The following is a 15,340-nucleotide window of genomic DNA, read 5'->3' as shown; positions in this document are numbered from 1 at the left end:
AGAGCTGAAAGAAACTGCTGTTAGTCAGTGTACATCTTGGCCACGCCCCCTACTGTAGTTTTCTTGTATGGCAGTATAGTAGTTTTGCTTAGCCTTTAGAAAGGTAATTTTTAGTTATGTCTTGCAAGTGCAGGTATTGTTGCCAATTGTATGTTTTTTTTCTAAATTCCAGTTTTTCATGCTTTGTTTCTATTATATATTTTAGCTTTTTTATATCTAGTGAAGGCCATGATGCATGATTTCAGATCTCTTTGCCCAGTCACACTTTATGATGTGCATTTTTCATTTATTCTCTTAAAAATGATGAGCATTATCGAAAGAGTGCAGTGTCCTATTCTGATCAGATTATTTGAGTGTATAGTACTGTTAGTGGTGTAGGTTTGGCACAGTGTAGATATTTCTTGTGTTTTTAAGCTTGCTGCTGTGCCCTGATTACAACAATGTAGGCAAGTTTTCCATCAATTCATTGTATAATTTTTTTTGTGCTAAGACATAGTGCGCAGTCAGTTCTTTCTTGTTTCACATTAAAGGTGCTGCATCATTTTGCAGCCATAAAAGTCATATGACTAATATGCCACAGGCAGATTGCTTTCTCTTGATTATGTACCATACCAAAGGTTTTGCAACACTATTATAACACTTGATTTATAGGCAGTCCTGCAGAATTCACATGATTAAAGCATGATATACAAGGTCCCCCTCTTTCAGTGTGTAACTGTGTGTGATTAGAAAAGATTGCTGACACCTATGTAATGCTAATAAACCAAGAAAGTACCAAGTACTCAGCATGAAGTGCAAAGGAAATTTATTAGCAGTGATCCACAAACACGAACAACACAGCAACAAGGACACCAATACGTAGTTAAAATAACATCCACGTTTCATCAAAAACTTCTTTAGATAAATAAGATCAAAACATGTACAAGATACTGAATTAAATACTCATACCCAAATTGAATTACCCAATCAAATGCCCATATCATTATAATATTAAATAAATCATGTCAGCACGTTACTTCCACAGTACAAAACCACCGTAATTACCAATATGTACAAAATAATACAGGTCAATACACAATAAGTACATACTTCACAAGAATAAATGAATAAATTCAAGATATCTAAAATGAATAAATGTGTAAGATTATATAATGTTTTGATAAAAGAGTTTTTTTAAAAATAAATAAATTTGCAAACAATGCTTCCCTCTCCTGGTAAAAACTGATAATACAACACATATACTTAATGAAAATAGACAATTAATATATGTATACTGCATAGAGAATAAAAAATAAAAAAACAATAAAAAACAATCTATATGAAGGTGAGATAAGGGAAACAGTTTATAACTTTGCTGACCTCAATTTCAGTACAGGTGCTAGTGAAATCATGTCATTAATACCTGGATGTTTATTTGATTCTAACACAATCTGCCAATACAGTTCTCTGTATTCCACCAGAGTTTCCCACATTCCTCCTCTGGGGTCCATAGAAACAACTTCCAAAACAAATAACTCAAATTTCGCCCCATTACAAATTTGTGTGTGTTTATAAAGGGAATTAGTGTCACATCTAGTTCTAATGTCATACAGATGCTCGTAAATTCTTTGTTTAATTTTCCTTTCACTTTTCCCAATATAAAACGCTTCACATTTGTCACACATAGCAATATAAATTATTCCATTTGTGTTACAATTTACAAAGGATTTCACAGTCAATGTTTTGTTCCTAGCTCTCAAATAACAGGACTCTCCTGTTTTGAGGTACATACAGTAGCTACAGGCTCCACATTTAAAAACACCATTTTTCATTTTCTTTTTTGTGTTTAAAAACATGTTGTTAGTGCCTCTTTCTAATAAACCTTTTATACTGTTGCCCCTTTTGTAAATGTATTTAATTTCTTTTTCAAAAATGTAACTCAAGTCAGAAACTTTAGCAAAATTTTTCCATTCCCTGTCAATAATTTTTCTAACAATATGTGATTGTCCGTCATATATAATAGTAATACCTGAAGTAAATTCATCATTAAAAGTGACATTAGAACTAACAGGAATCATATCGTGCCCATGCTTGCCCAAAATTGGGGCAAATCTACCTTTCCTCCCTTCACATACTTCTTTACAAATCTCATCAAACAGTTTCTCGGGGTATCCCCTGTTTAAAAACATTTTTTTCAAGCAACCACACTCTTCTGCAAAGTGAGTGTCATCAGATGTCATTCTACATATCCTGACCATCTGTCCCTTTAACACACTTTTCTTTTGGTAAAACGGGTGGGAACTTGTAAAATGTAAGTAAGTATTTGAAAAAGTATCCTTTCTATGTACCCTTGAAAAAAAGTTGTTTTCTAATCTAACTATGTTCACATCCAAATAATTTACCTGATGTACATTGAAGTGCATGGTAAATTTAAGGAAGTTTGTGGTCTCAATGACATATTCCACAAATGAATTGAACTCAACTTCAGTGCCTTTCCACAAAAAACATAAATCATCGAGCAATCTACAGTACAAGGTCCATTTATTTCTGTAAATAGGGGTTAAAATAAACTTGTTTTCCCAATATGCCATGATAATGTTAGCGTAGGTTGGTGCACAATGTGCTCCCATTACAACATCCCTAGCTTGTCTGTAGTATTCCCCCTCAAAAAATATGAAATTATTTTTGAGGACCACTTCCATGAGCACAAGTATAGTCCTAAAATCGTTGTGAGAAATTTCTTTACAAGTTAGTAACATTTCCTCAAACCACAATAAACCTACCTCATGTGGTATACTTGTAAACAAGTCTACAACGTCAAGGGTACCAAAACCTTTTGTTTCACTATGTATAGAATTATCAATCTTACTTAAAAAATCCCAAGAATCTTTTAATATGTTGTTATTTTCATTAACTAACCTCTTAATCTTATAATCAATGTATTTAGCAAGTGGTGCTGTTACAGAACCCTCAGAAGAGACTATAGCTCTAAGGGGAGGGTCATTGATGTTCTTATGCACCTTTGGGATTCCAAAAATGGATGGTATTTTAGGTTTTTCTACATGTAAAAATTTATATGTTTTCAAATCAATGGCCCCTTCCAATAATAAATCATTTAATAAGATATATATTTTTTTGTATGCTACGTTAATTTCATTAATGGATATTCTACTATATTTATCTGTATCGTTCAAAATATCCAACATTTTACCTTCATATATTATATAATCAATTAAAACAACACCTCCCCCCTTGTCAGGTTTCATAACCCTGACATCCCTGTTTTTGCTTAATGTTTCAAGAATTTCTTCTTCATAGACAGTAAGATTAGACTGCACTGTGTGTTTCCGCAAATAATTTCTTAATTCATTTTCCAAAGCAAGTTCAAAATTTTTCAACTGGGGATGCAAAGGGGGATTAAATGTGGTTTTCCGCAACAGTTTATCACCAGTAGTGTTCAAGTGCCTGCCTTTAAAAAATATTTCCAAATTCTTTTTTCTTATAAATAATTTAATATCTACTAAAAGTTTAAAAACATCTGTCTTTTTCTGTGGTATAAACCAAAACCTTTTGAAAATAAATCAAAAAAAGGTTTGGTAGGTGTAATTTGAGAATAATTAAATATGTTAAAATCATTAAAACTCCCCTTACAAACATCTCTAACAATTTCCTCTAGTGGTTCCAATGTTCCCGTCTCAATACAGGGGGTGCCCAACCCCTCCACCTGTAGTTTTTTGAATTGTAAGTGACAGGTTCCTTTTGCATTAATCTTTCTGACCTACGTAGTGGAGGAAACTCCACTGAATCTACATCATTTTCATCTTGTGAAGTAATTTCCTGTACCAAACTCGTGTCCATAACATTATGCTGATTTTCAAAAACCTTTCTACCCCAAAATTTAGGTTTGGGGTAGTGGGTATTAGTTTTGTATTCATGAATATCTCTCTCTATTTTGTTACACTTTCTGTTCTGCACTTCAATACATTTCAATTCTATATCCTTCATCAAACGCTTATATTTCTCTCTTTGTTCATCTATAGTGAACAATAAATCATTGACTACAGCTTTATTAATGCTCTCAATAATAGTATACATTTTTTCCATTTCACATTCATTATTGTTAATAATTGCCCGCATAATGGCAAAACCACAGTTATCAAAGGCTTTAATCAAGTTGTTATGAAAATCCGTGCCTTCATATACATTGTTAGGGTATTTACTGACCCTTAAACCCTTGGGAACAATTTCTAGATGTAGACAATGCTTCAAATAAGTATTGTCCATCTCTAACATTTTGTACTTATTTAAATAATACTGTAAATCATTTAACATTTGTAAATAAGTGCCATTAGGCTTGCTTGTCTTCTTGTCATTGACAAAATTGAATTTTACATTGACTACATCTCTAAAAAGTCTTTCAATACCTGGCTTTGACCCTGCAGCGTTGGTCAAATCCGTTGATGTGGGGTTAGTATGCAATTGTTCAACCGGACCCCTATCATGTGTCCCTTCGAGTGTAATATGTGGAAAACCTTCACAGTTATCTAAAATAGATCCGTTATTATCATTTAACAAGTTCACATTATTGTCAGTGTTCTCAACTTGCCTGGACGTTCCTTCATTCAAAGCTGAATGTCTCAGCACTTCCTGGTTACCTGGGAGTGAAAGGGAAGTGACTACCGTTGCCAACGATTGGCTGACTGGAGTTAAAAGACCCACAAGCTGGGTAAGTTGTCCTATGAGCTTCCGAAGCTCACCAGTCTCATTTTTTCCTGCCCTTGACCTCCGATGCTCCAAACGCTGAGTTCTCCATAAATTAAAACCAAGAAACCAAAAATGGAAGGTACTGAGCTGCACTATTAAACTAAGAAAGTACCAAGTACTCAGCGTGAAGTGCAAAGGAAATTTATTAGCAGTGATCCACAAACACGAACAACACAGCAACAAGGACACCAATACGTAGTTAAAATAACATCCACGTTTCATCAAAAACTTCTTCAGATAAATAAGATCAAAACATGTACAAGATACTGAATTAAATACTCATACCCAAATTGAATTACCCAATCAAATGCCCAGATCATTATAATATTAAATAAATCATGTCAGCACGTTACTTCCACAGTACAAAACCACCGTAATTACCAATATGTACAAAATAATACAGGTCAATACACAATAAGTGCATACTTCACTTGATTAAAGCATGATAGACAAGGTCCCCCTCTTTCAGTGTGTAACTGTGTGTGATTAGAAAAGATTGCTGACTCACCTATGTAATGCCTAGGGTTACATACCATCACTTGATTAATGTGCTGGATATATGTTTAATGATCAGTGTAACTATCAGTGAGTTCTGTTCCCCAGATTAACCACTCATTCGACACCACACTGTTCACTTTCCTTAAAAACACAGAAATGCAGTGTTTTTGCAGAAGAATTAAGTAGTAAGCAACATTAATAAGGAATGGATAGTACGACTTATGTTGCATGACAGTAGTACTGGATAGAGTTTGCCACCAGTCAGTCTCGTTAAGAATAGAAAGTGACACATTGGGCGTGCTCAGTAAACCAGATAGTGACTATACTAAAGATTGTTGATCAGTGTCTGTTTGAACAGGTCTACCATAAATGTAGTCATTGAACCTGGAACATGTGAAAACAACTGCTAAAAAGTTATTTTCATTTAACATTGGCAATTTAATTCTTCAAGGGCAGTGGGAACTGAATTTGTAGATGTAAAGTTCTTTGCCAATAGCAACCTCTTCATTAGTTACAGTTCTCTTTAATGTGGAAATATTCAGACAATGTTTACTTCTGCTTATTGACTGATATTTGGTGGATTGTAATGATACATGTTTGAGTGGCCTCTTATGGTTGAACTTCTCTGAAATGGGTAGTTTTGTCACTATTGGTTCATACATTGCTTACTGAAAGAATGTTCAAAACTACAAATTTGAAGCACATTCTTACAAGTGGTGCTGTATTATACAAGGAATATCATTTAATACAATCAATCAAGGTGAATCAAAGAACACATACATGTATGTCCCTAAAAATGTGTGCAGGGAGACTATGGTTTGAAAACAGCCTAAAGGTAAACGTAACCCTCCACTAGCTAGATGAATTTTCTTTGAATGTGAGTTTTAATATAATTTCAATGAATGTTCATAGGTTCATAGGTTCATAGGTTCATAGGTTCATACTTGGTTATCTGCCCTAGGGCATTTATAAGCCTAGCCAGAGTGTGTTTGGCTTTCGCCACCCATTTTAAATTAATTTTGCTATGCCCTTTTTCGAGGTTAGTATACTGCGCCTCTGTCTAACAGTGACACACAAGTGATACCCGGGGTAAACCTACGATCTCCCATCCACTCATCAAGATTCCTCTTGAAGAGAGTCAATGAGGGACTCTGCCTAACCTGGACTGGGATTTTATTCCAGAGTGAAGGGAGCCTCTGGGTTATGAATCTGCCCCTCCAGCATGTCCTATTTATTTCAGTGCTGAGGTTCAAGTCTCTCGAGTGCATAGCTTGATGGGATTTGGATTTTCTGAGGTGCAGCATGTCCATTAATTCCGGATTGGACATGGCTTTATACGTCAGGCACAGATCACCTCTGAGCAGGTGGTATGCCACTGAGTAGTGGTGGAGTTTCTTTAACCAGGCAGCATATGGCATCTGTTTGAGCCCTTTGATCCTCTTGGTGAGGTACTTTTCGGGTCTTTCCAGTAGCTGCAGGTGTCTGGTAAGGTACATCCCAAAACGGGCATTGTTCTCAATTATGAGCCTGATGAGGGATGAGTAAAGAGGCACGATGACCTCCCCTGATCTAGATGTGAATCCCTTCATGATTAGATGGGCTATATAAAATGTTTTTCTAACCACTTTGGCCACGTGGTTGTCAAATGACAGATTGCTATCAACTTGGGTCCCCAGGTCCCTAATTACTTCTTCTGTACTTAATGGATTACCACCTATGTGGTAATTTGTGGGCACTTTGTTTTTGCCAAAGGGGATGACTACACACTTTTTGGCATTTAGCTTGAGGCCATGGCTCTGGCACCAGTTGTCTGTTTCTATGAGGTCCTTTTGGAGGATGCTTGTGTTGGCTGGAGAGTCAATTATGGCACCAGTTTGCAGTCATCTGCGAACTTGGTCAGCCACAGTCCTTCTGTGTTGGCCTGTACCTCCAAGAAATATATACCGAACAAGAGAGGTCCCAGGAATGAGCCTTATGGGATGCCACTTGTAACTGGTTTGGAGTCTGACATGGCTCCAGCAATTCTAACCATGTGGGTTCTGTCCTTGAGCCAGTTTGCAACCCATCTAGTGATATAGGGGTTTATATTTAAGCTGGTGAGCTTATCTATAATGCCAGAGTGGGGTATTGCATCGAAGGCTTTTGCAAGGTCCAGGTAGGCTGTGTGGACCAGCTTCTCCTCGTCAATGGCCTTGGTGACTGTTTCAGAGAAATCAACCAGGTTTAAGAAGCAGGATCTTCCCTTAACAAAGCCGAACTGGGTGGGATCCAGTGTCTGTAGGTCCCCAATATCTTTATTTATGAGGTCCATGATGATCCTTTCCATAGCTTTGCAGACCAAGGTAGTCAGGCTTATGGGGCGATAGCTTCCAGGATCCGTTGAGGCACCACCTTTGTGGAGAGGGACCACTGTTGCTATACGCCACTCTTTGGGTACATATCCTGTAGTAAGGCTGAGATTGAACAGTAGTTTTATGATTGGGTTTAGCTCTTCTTGGAGTTCATGTAGGATGCAGCCCAGGACACCGTCTGGTCCCATTGATGCTGTGTTTTTTGCTTTGGAGAGGGCAGCTCTTACCTGAGCATCTGAGATGTCATTGGGGCAGCACTCTGCTGGGATAGATATTTGCCCTTTTGGTGGGGGGGGGGGTTGCGCTGAACCTGTCAGCTAGGATGTTGGCAATGTCTGTGGGTTTGGTGTATTTTTTTGTCATTTTGGACTAATTCTGAGCATATCTGGGAATTCCCACCTAGGTTCCTAACATAACTAAAAAAAGCTCTGTGATTATCCTTAGTGTCCTGTGTAATTTTTCTCTCGAAGTTGGTCTTAGATGATTTTATGAGTGCCCATAGTTTTTTGCTAATACTGATCAGAGATGCCTTCCATTTTTGGGATTTTGCTCTATCATGTAGTAGCTTTCTCCTTCTATTGTATAGTTTGTTTATGGCTGGGGTCCACCAGACATGATGTCTGCCTTTGGAGGAATGGGTCTTGGTTTTATTTGGGATTGCATGATCCATGCATTCCTGAAGGTGTTCATAGAATGCATTTATAAAGGATTCTGCGGTCTGGGCCATAATTTTCACAGGCCCGGGGGCTTTGAAGGATTCCACCTCGGTTTTGAGGAGTGTGAAATTTGCTTTAGAGAAGTTTTTCACTGTGGTTTTCTGGGCATGGGGTGGAGTCGGGATGTGAATATCCAGTGAGATTAGTTTATGGTCTGATCTTACCAGTGAGGGATACACTTCTGGTCTGGAGCATAGAGTCCCCATGTTGGTGATGATCAGGTCCAATATGCTTTCCCCTCTTGTGGGAGTGATAACAAGTTGTTCCATAGCATTTGAGTTTATAAATTCTAGGAACCTTTGGGCTAGGGTGTTGGAGATAGAGTAATGCTCCCAGTCTATGTTTGGGTAGTTGAAGTCGGCCAATATAATGGTGTTTGGAGAGACCTTCATATTTTCCAGTGTTCTCAGGAAGGCCGAGTGGGGTTCCTGGGTTTGGGAGGTTGGTCTGTAGCAGGCTATAAATTGGAAGTCAGTTTTACCCACTGTTAGTTGCACATGGATAGTCTCTGATGCTTCGTGCTGTGCCACCAACCTGGAGGTGAGGGTATCTTTGACGAAAATTGATACTCCCCCTCCTTTTGTGGTTCAGTCCAAGTTTTGGGGCCGAAAAGCATGGTATAACCTGGTATTGCTGGGGTGCTCTCGGGAGTCTTGAAACAGGTTTCCATGACTGCACAGATATCGATGTTCTCCATGCTAAGGAGAGTTTCGAGTGCGTGCATCTTGAGGTTTAGACTTCTGGCATTGAGTAGCATTACTCTTAGTTTCTTATCCCTTGTGATACCTATGGAGGTGGGTTTGTCTTTTGAGCCTTGCCTAAAAAAGGCACTATGGGGGTAGCAAGAGCCTTTGCCAATATCTGAAAGCCCAGGGGTGACAGGTGCAAGCCATCCCTAGCGAAGCATTGTGGCTTGTCGAGCATGTCATCCCAGGCTGACAGGCATTGGATCCCCTTTGAATGACACCAATACTTAAGCCAATTGTTGAAATTGATCATCTTGTCTTCATATTGTGGCATCATTCTTGGTGAGGGTAAGGTGCTACTCAAGGTCAGGGTCATACCGGCCTGGGCTACATGCTCAGAGAGCTCCTCTATGTCTCTTTTCATGTAGTCCAGGGAGGTACGTCTCAGGTCATTCACACCAGCATGGACAATGACTGAGTCATATTTGTACTTGCCTTGGAGTGACCTGAGTGCTTGTGTTATGTGGCAGATCCTAGCGCCCAACAGGCAGCTCACCATGACCTTCTCCTTGTTCAGCCTGGTGAGCAGGACATCAGTGTGCCTGATGATAGAGTCACCTATTACAAGTGTATCAGGTGTGTTGTTTAGCCTTAAGGGCTGTGACTGTTCGGCACACTGGCTTTGTGAGCTATGTGCTGCACATGTTTTGTTTTGGGGTAGCGGTTGCTTGGGTGTCTGCTTTGGAGGTCTCTGCTACTTAGGCAGATTTTTATTTAGAGCCTCCGAGTATGTTTTTTGTGTGTTTATGTGTTTGGTTTGCTGTCGTGGTAGGTCTATGTGAGACTGGAATTGTAGTGAGTGTGGTTTCCTTCTCCTCCTGACTGGTTTTGCCAGTACTGAGTTGAGAGAGCTTATCCTCCAGTATGGCTATATGGTTGCATCTCTCACATGTGTTGGAATTTGTTGGGAGGAGGAGAGCGTTGTCTGTGTACATGAGGCAGTTGTAACATTGCCTCAAGATTCCCAGATTCACCAGCTGGACTGGAGAGGAGATTGACAACTGACCTTTGGACATGCTAGAATAGTATTGGGAATTCCTTTATAATTGAAAAAAAGGGCCAATGGGGAACAAGGTACTCAAGGGGAGTTTGTGAGGTGTGCTTTTAATATTTTAGTGCTGACTTATATAATTGCTTTAGTGAGCAAGTGCCAGGTAACTTAAATGCAATGTGTTACAGGTAACTTAAATGCAAAAATGACAAACAGTAACTTTTTTTCAAGTGAAACAAGGAAATAAGTACAGTAAGCAATACAGATATCACTAGGGATCCACAGAAGCACTGAAAAGTCACGTTTTAGGTGGAATTAGCGTTTCAGGGAAATAACAAGCAAACAAACAACAAGCATACAAATAAAGCTAGATTCAGCAGGCCTGGATCTAGTCTATGCTATAGCAAACAAGGTGTACCAATTTCAGTAAGAAACAGTACAAAAATGTGACTTTCAAACGCAGAAAGGTTTACTGGTCATGCTAAGTCTATTTTCATTGTGAGGCTGTATTGTTTGTTTAGCAAATGGCTATCAGTGTTTGTGCTATTTTAGTTCAACATCTGTAATAATCATTGTAGTAAGAAAGCAGTATGCACACTGACAGGTTGAACAGTGTTTATGGTAACAGGGAGAAATAGCCAAGTAATTGAACACTGGAATGGCTGGGTAGGAAGCTGCTTTGGGGGGTAGGGGGTTTCTGCAGGAAAAGCTGATCAAGGGGGACTCTGACGCTGATTGGCAATAATTGTGGTATATGATCCAATCAAAGTTGTGTAGCGGAGCCAAAGCTGTTCAATGCAGAACAGTGGATTCATTTATGGTCGAATGCAGAGTGTTCCTCATAATCTGGAGCACTTGTCTTCTCTTTTATGTTTTAAATGTTTGTTGACAGACAGCCAGGTACTATGACTGGAAAAATCACAACAAAAGGTATATTTTATTTTGTGAAGGGGAGGGGCGGCAAACTCAATGACTGCAGTGGGGCAGCACAAACTCTATTGTGTGTGAATACTTAGTGATTTAAAACAACAAAGTCCAGCAGAAAAGCCATTTAAAGAATGATTGCCTTGTCTTTTTACTCCCCCCTGGTGACAGGCAGTTGAATTCCTCCACTGCATGTCTTGACGGAAGGAAACGGCCATTGGTGATCTGAAGTGCTAAAATAAAGGTGGCTTTTACTATGTATGGCCATCTTTGATCTGCTTTACTGGTGATATAGTTGTTGCAATGTATATTGTGTTAATTAACCATGATACATTCCTTAGGGAAAAGAATTTGGATATTTGGTTATATGTAGACATATTTTTGAAACTGAGGCTACAGGCAAATTAAGTAAGTAATGGGTTTGCCACCTTTTCAAATGCTCAAAGACAGACTTTTTTGTAGAAAAAGTTTTTACAGGAGAAACTATATCCATAGCCAGTGCAAAGGATAGGGCTTAACTTTTTTTTTCTAACATAACAGCTTCTTCTTGCAGCATTTCAGTTGTTTATGCTGCTCCATATACTGTTGAGGTGTTTCACATGCAAAATAAGTGTTTTATTCAGCTATTAAAGAAAACTTAGAAACTTCATTCACTTTAGGTTTTGTTTAAAAAAAAGTTCTATACAGTCAACTCTTTTTTTTTTTTTTTTTTTTTTTTTTTTGGCAGTCCCTTTATTTTAAGACTCAGATGATCACAGACACATTTTGACAGAGTTTATGAAATAAAACATTTGCAATATATAGATATTCCACGCACATCCATTTATTTTTCTGACTAGTGCTTTCACTCAGAGATGAAAAGTCAAAATTCATTTGAATGATCTGTCTACACAGAATTCTTTGACCTAATTACAAATGATGGAAAAAACATTGATGTGAAATGTAAGCTATGTCCACTGACAAGACCTACACAGCAAACAGTATGTCGAATTTAAAAAAGCATCTTCAGACATCACATCCTATCGCACTTGGAAAGCTAAATAGTATCAAAAGGAAAGCAGTTGATTCTGGGCCTGTTAAGTTGGACAAGAAATCATTGACACAGTCATCTATTGCAGCATTCATTGGCTCTGGTCATGTCACACAGTCCAAGATGGATAGTTTGATCATTGACTATGTGGTGAATGACATGAAGTGTTTCAGCGTTGTCGAGCAGCCATCTTTCATCAATTTTGTAACTGGCCTGCAGCCAAAAAAGGTGGTCATGAGCAGGAAAACTCTTGTCGAACAGGTGGAGAAGCAGTTCAGTGATATGAAGGAGAATCTGATGGAAACTTTAGCAAGTGTTTCAACTGTTTGCAATACAGCTGACATTTGGACCCATCCAAATCATAGTTTCTTTGGCATCACCATCCACTGGATCAACTGTGATACACTTCAACAAAAGTCAGCTGCTTTGTCATGCTGCAGAATACAGGGGAGGCATACATACTGGAAAATATGAAGGTCTCTCCAAACACCATTATATTAGGCGACTTCAACTACCCAAACATAGACTGGGAGAATTACTCTAGCTCCAACACCCTAGGCCAAAGGTTCCTAGAATTTATAAACTCAAATGCTATGGGACAACTTGTTACCACTCCCACAAGAGGGGAAAACATACTGGACCTGATCATCACCAACATGGGGACTCTATGCTCCAGACCAGAAGTGTATCCCTCACTGGTAAGATCAGACCATAAACTAATCTCACTGGATATTCACATCCCGACCCCACCTCCTGCCCAGAAAACCACAGTGAAAAACTTCTCTAAAGCAAATTTCACACTCTTCAAAACCGAGGTGGAATCCTTCAAAGCCCCCGGGCCTGTGGAAAATATGGCCCAGACCGCAGAATCCTTTATAAATGCATTCTATGAACACCTTCAGGAATGCATGGATCATGTAATCCCAAATAAAACCAAGACCCAATCCTCCAAAGGCAGATGTCCTGGCTGGTGGACCCCAGCCATAAACAAACTATACAATAGAAGGAGGAAGCTACTAAATGATAGAGCAAAATCACAAAAGGGGAAGGCATCTCTGATCAGTATTAGCAAAAAACTACGGGCACTCATAAAATCGTCTAAGGCCAGCTTCAAGAGAAAAATTGCACAGGACACTAAGGATAATCACAAGGCTTTCTTTAGTTATGTTAGGAACCTGGGTGGGAATTCCCAGATATGCTCAGAATTGGTCCAAAATGACAAAAAATAGACCAAACCCACAGACATTGCCAACATCCTAGCTGACAGGTTCAGCACAAACTCCCCCCCCCTCCCCACCAAAAGGGCAAATATCTATCCCAGCAGAGTGCTGCCCCCTGACATCTCAGATGCTCAGGTAAGAGCCGCCCTCTCCAAAGCAAAAAACACAGCATCAATGGGACTGGACGGTGTCCCAGGCTGCGTCCTACATGAACTCCAAAAAGAGCTAAACCCAAACATAAAACTACTGTTTAATCTCAGCCTTACTACAGGATATGTACTCAAAGAGTGGCGTACAGCAACAGTGGTCCTCTCCACAAAGGTGGTGCCTCAACGGATCCTGGAAACTATCGCCCCATAAGCCTGACTAGCTTGGTCTGCAAAGCTATGGAAAGGATCATCATGGACCTCATAAATAAAGATATTAGGGACCTACAGACACTGGATCCTACCCATTTCGGCTTTGTTAAGGGCAGATCCTGCCTCATAAACTTGGTTGATTTCTTTGAAATAGTCACCAAGGCCATTGATGAGGGGAAGGTGGTCCATGCAGCCTACCTGGACCTCGCAAAAGCCTTCGATACAATACCCCACTCGGGCATTATAGATAAGCTCACCAGCTTAAATATAAACCCCTATGTCACTAGATGGATTGCAAACTGGCTCAAGGACAGAACCCACATGGTTAGAATTGCTGGAGCCATGTCAAACTCCAAACCAGTTACAAGTGGTGTCCCACAAGGCTCAGTCCTGGGACCTCTCTTGTTCGGTATATATTTCTCGGAGGTACAGGCCAACACAGAAGGACTGTGGCTGACCAAGTTCGCAGATGACTGCAAACTGGGCACCATAATAGACTCTCCAGCTGACACAAGCATCCTCCAAAAGGGCCTCATAGAAACAGACAACTGGTGCCAGAGCCATGGCCTCAAGCTAAATGCCAAAAAGTGTATAGTCATCCCCTTTGACAAAAACAAAGTGCCCACAAATTACCACATAGGTGGTAATCCATTAAGTACAGAAGAAGTAATTAGGGACCTGGGGACCCAAGTTGATAGCAATCTCTCATTTGACAACCACGTGGCCAAAGTGGTTAGAAAAACATTTTATATAGCCCACCTAATCATGAAGGGATTCACATCTAGATCAGGGGCGGTCATCATGCCTCTTTACTCATCCCTCATCAGGCCCATAATTGAGTACAATGCCCCTTTTGGGATGTCCCTTACCAGACAGCTGCAGCAACTGGAAAGACCCCAAAAGTACCTCACCAAGAGGATCAAAGGGCTCAAACATATGCCATATGCTGCCCGGTTAAAGAAACTCCAGCTCTACTCAGTGGCATACCGCCTGTTCAGAGGCGATCTGTGCCTGACGTATAAAGCCATGTCCAACCTGGAATTAATGGACATGCTGCACCTCAGAAAATCCAAATCCCATCGAGCTACGCGCTCAAGAGACTTGAACCTCAGCACTGAAACAAATAGGACATGCTGGAGGGACAGATTCATAACACAGAGGCTCCCTTCACTCTGGAATAAAATCCCAGTCCAGGTTAGGCAGAGTCCCTCATTGACTCTCTTCAAGAGGAATCTTGATGAGTGGATGGGAGATCGTAGGTTTACCCCGGGTATCACTTCTGTGTCACTGTTAGACAGAGGCACAGTATACTAACCTCAAAAAAGGGCATAGCAAAATAAATTTAAAATGGGTGGCGAAAGCCAAACACATTCTGGCTAGGCTTATAAATGCCCTAGGGCAGATAGCCTAGTATGAACCTATACAATGTCATAGCATCAACTCTTGAGAGCATTCACATCAAGTACAAAAAAGATCAAAAGGTGTGTGTAACAATTACTGACAATGGCAGCAGTTTTGTAAAGGCTTTCAATGCCTTTGCAGAATGTAAGAGGTCTCAGGCTACAAGCATTCTGTTCCAAGATGAGGATGACGATGGTGATGTTGAAGTGATTTACAACAGTGTGACAGCCATGTTTAGTTAGTCAGGGCAAAATGAGAGCACCTTTTCACTGTCTCCCCATCTGAAATGTGCAGCACATACATTGAATCTAGTTGCCGTCCAGGATGCTGATTCTGCTTGTGATGATGCGCAGTATAAAAA

This window comes from Protopterus annectens, chromosome 4.part0, assembly GCF_019279795.1.
Source record: "Protopterus annectens isolate FY-2018-M chromosome 4.part0, PAN1.0, whole genome shotgun sequence".
Lineage (NCBI taxonomy): Eukaryota > Metazoa > Chordata > Ceratodontiformes > Protopteridae > Protopterus > Protopterus annectens.
Note: the sequence above shows the minus strand (reverse complement) of the source record.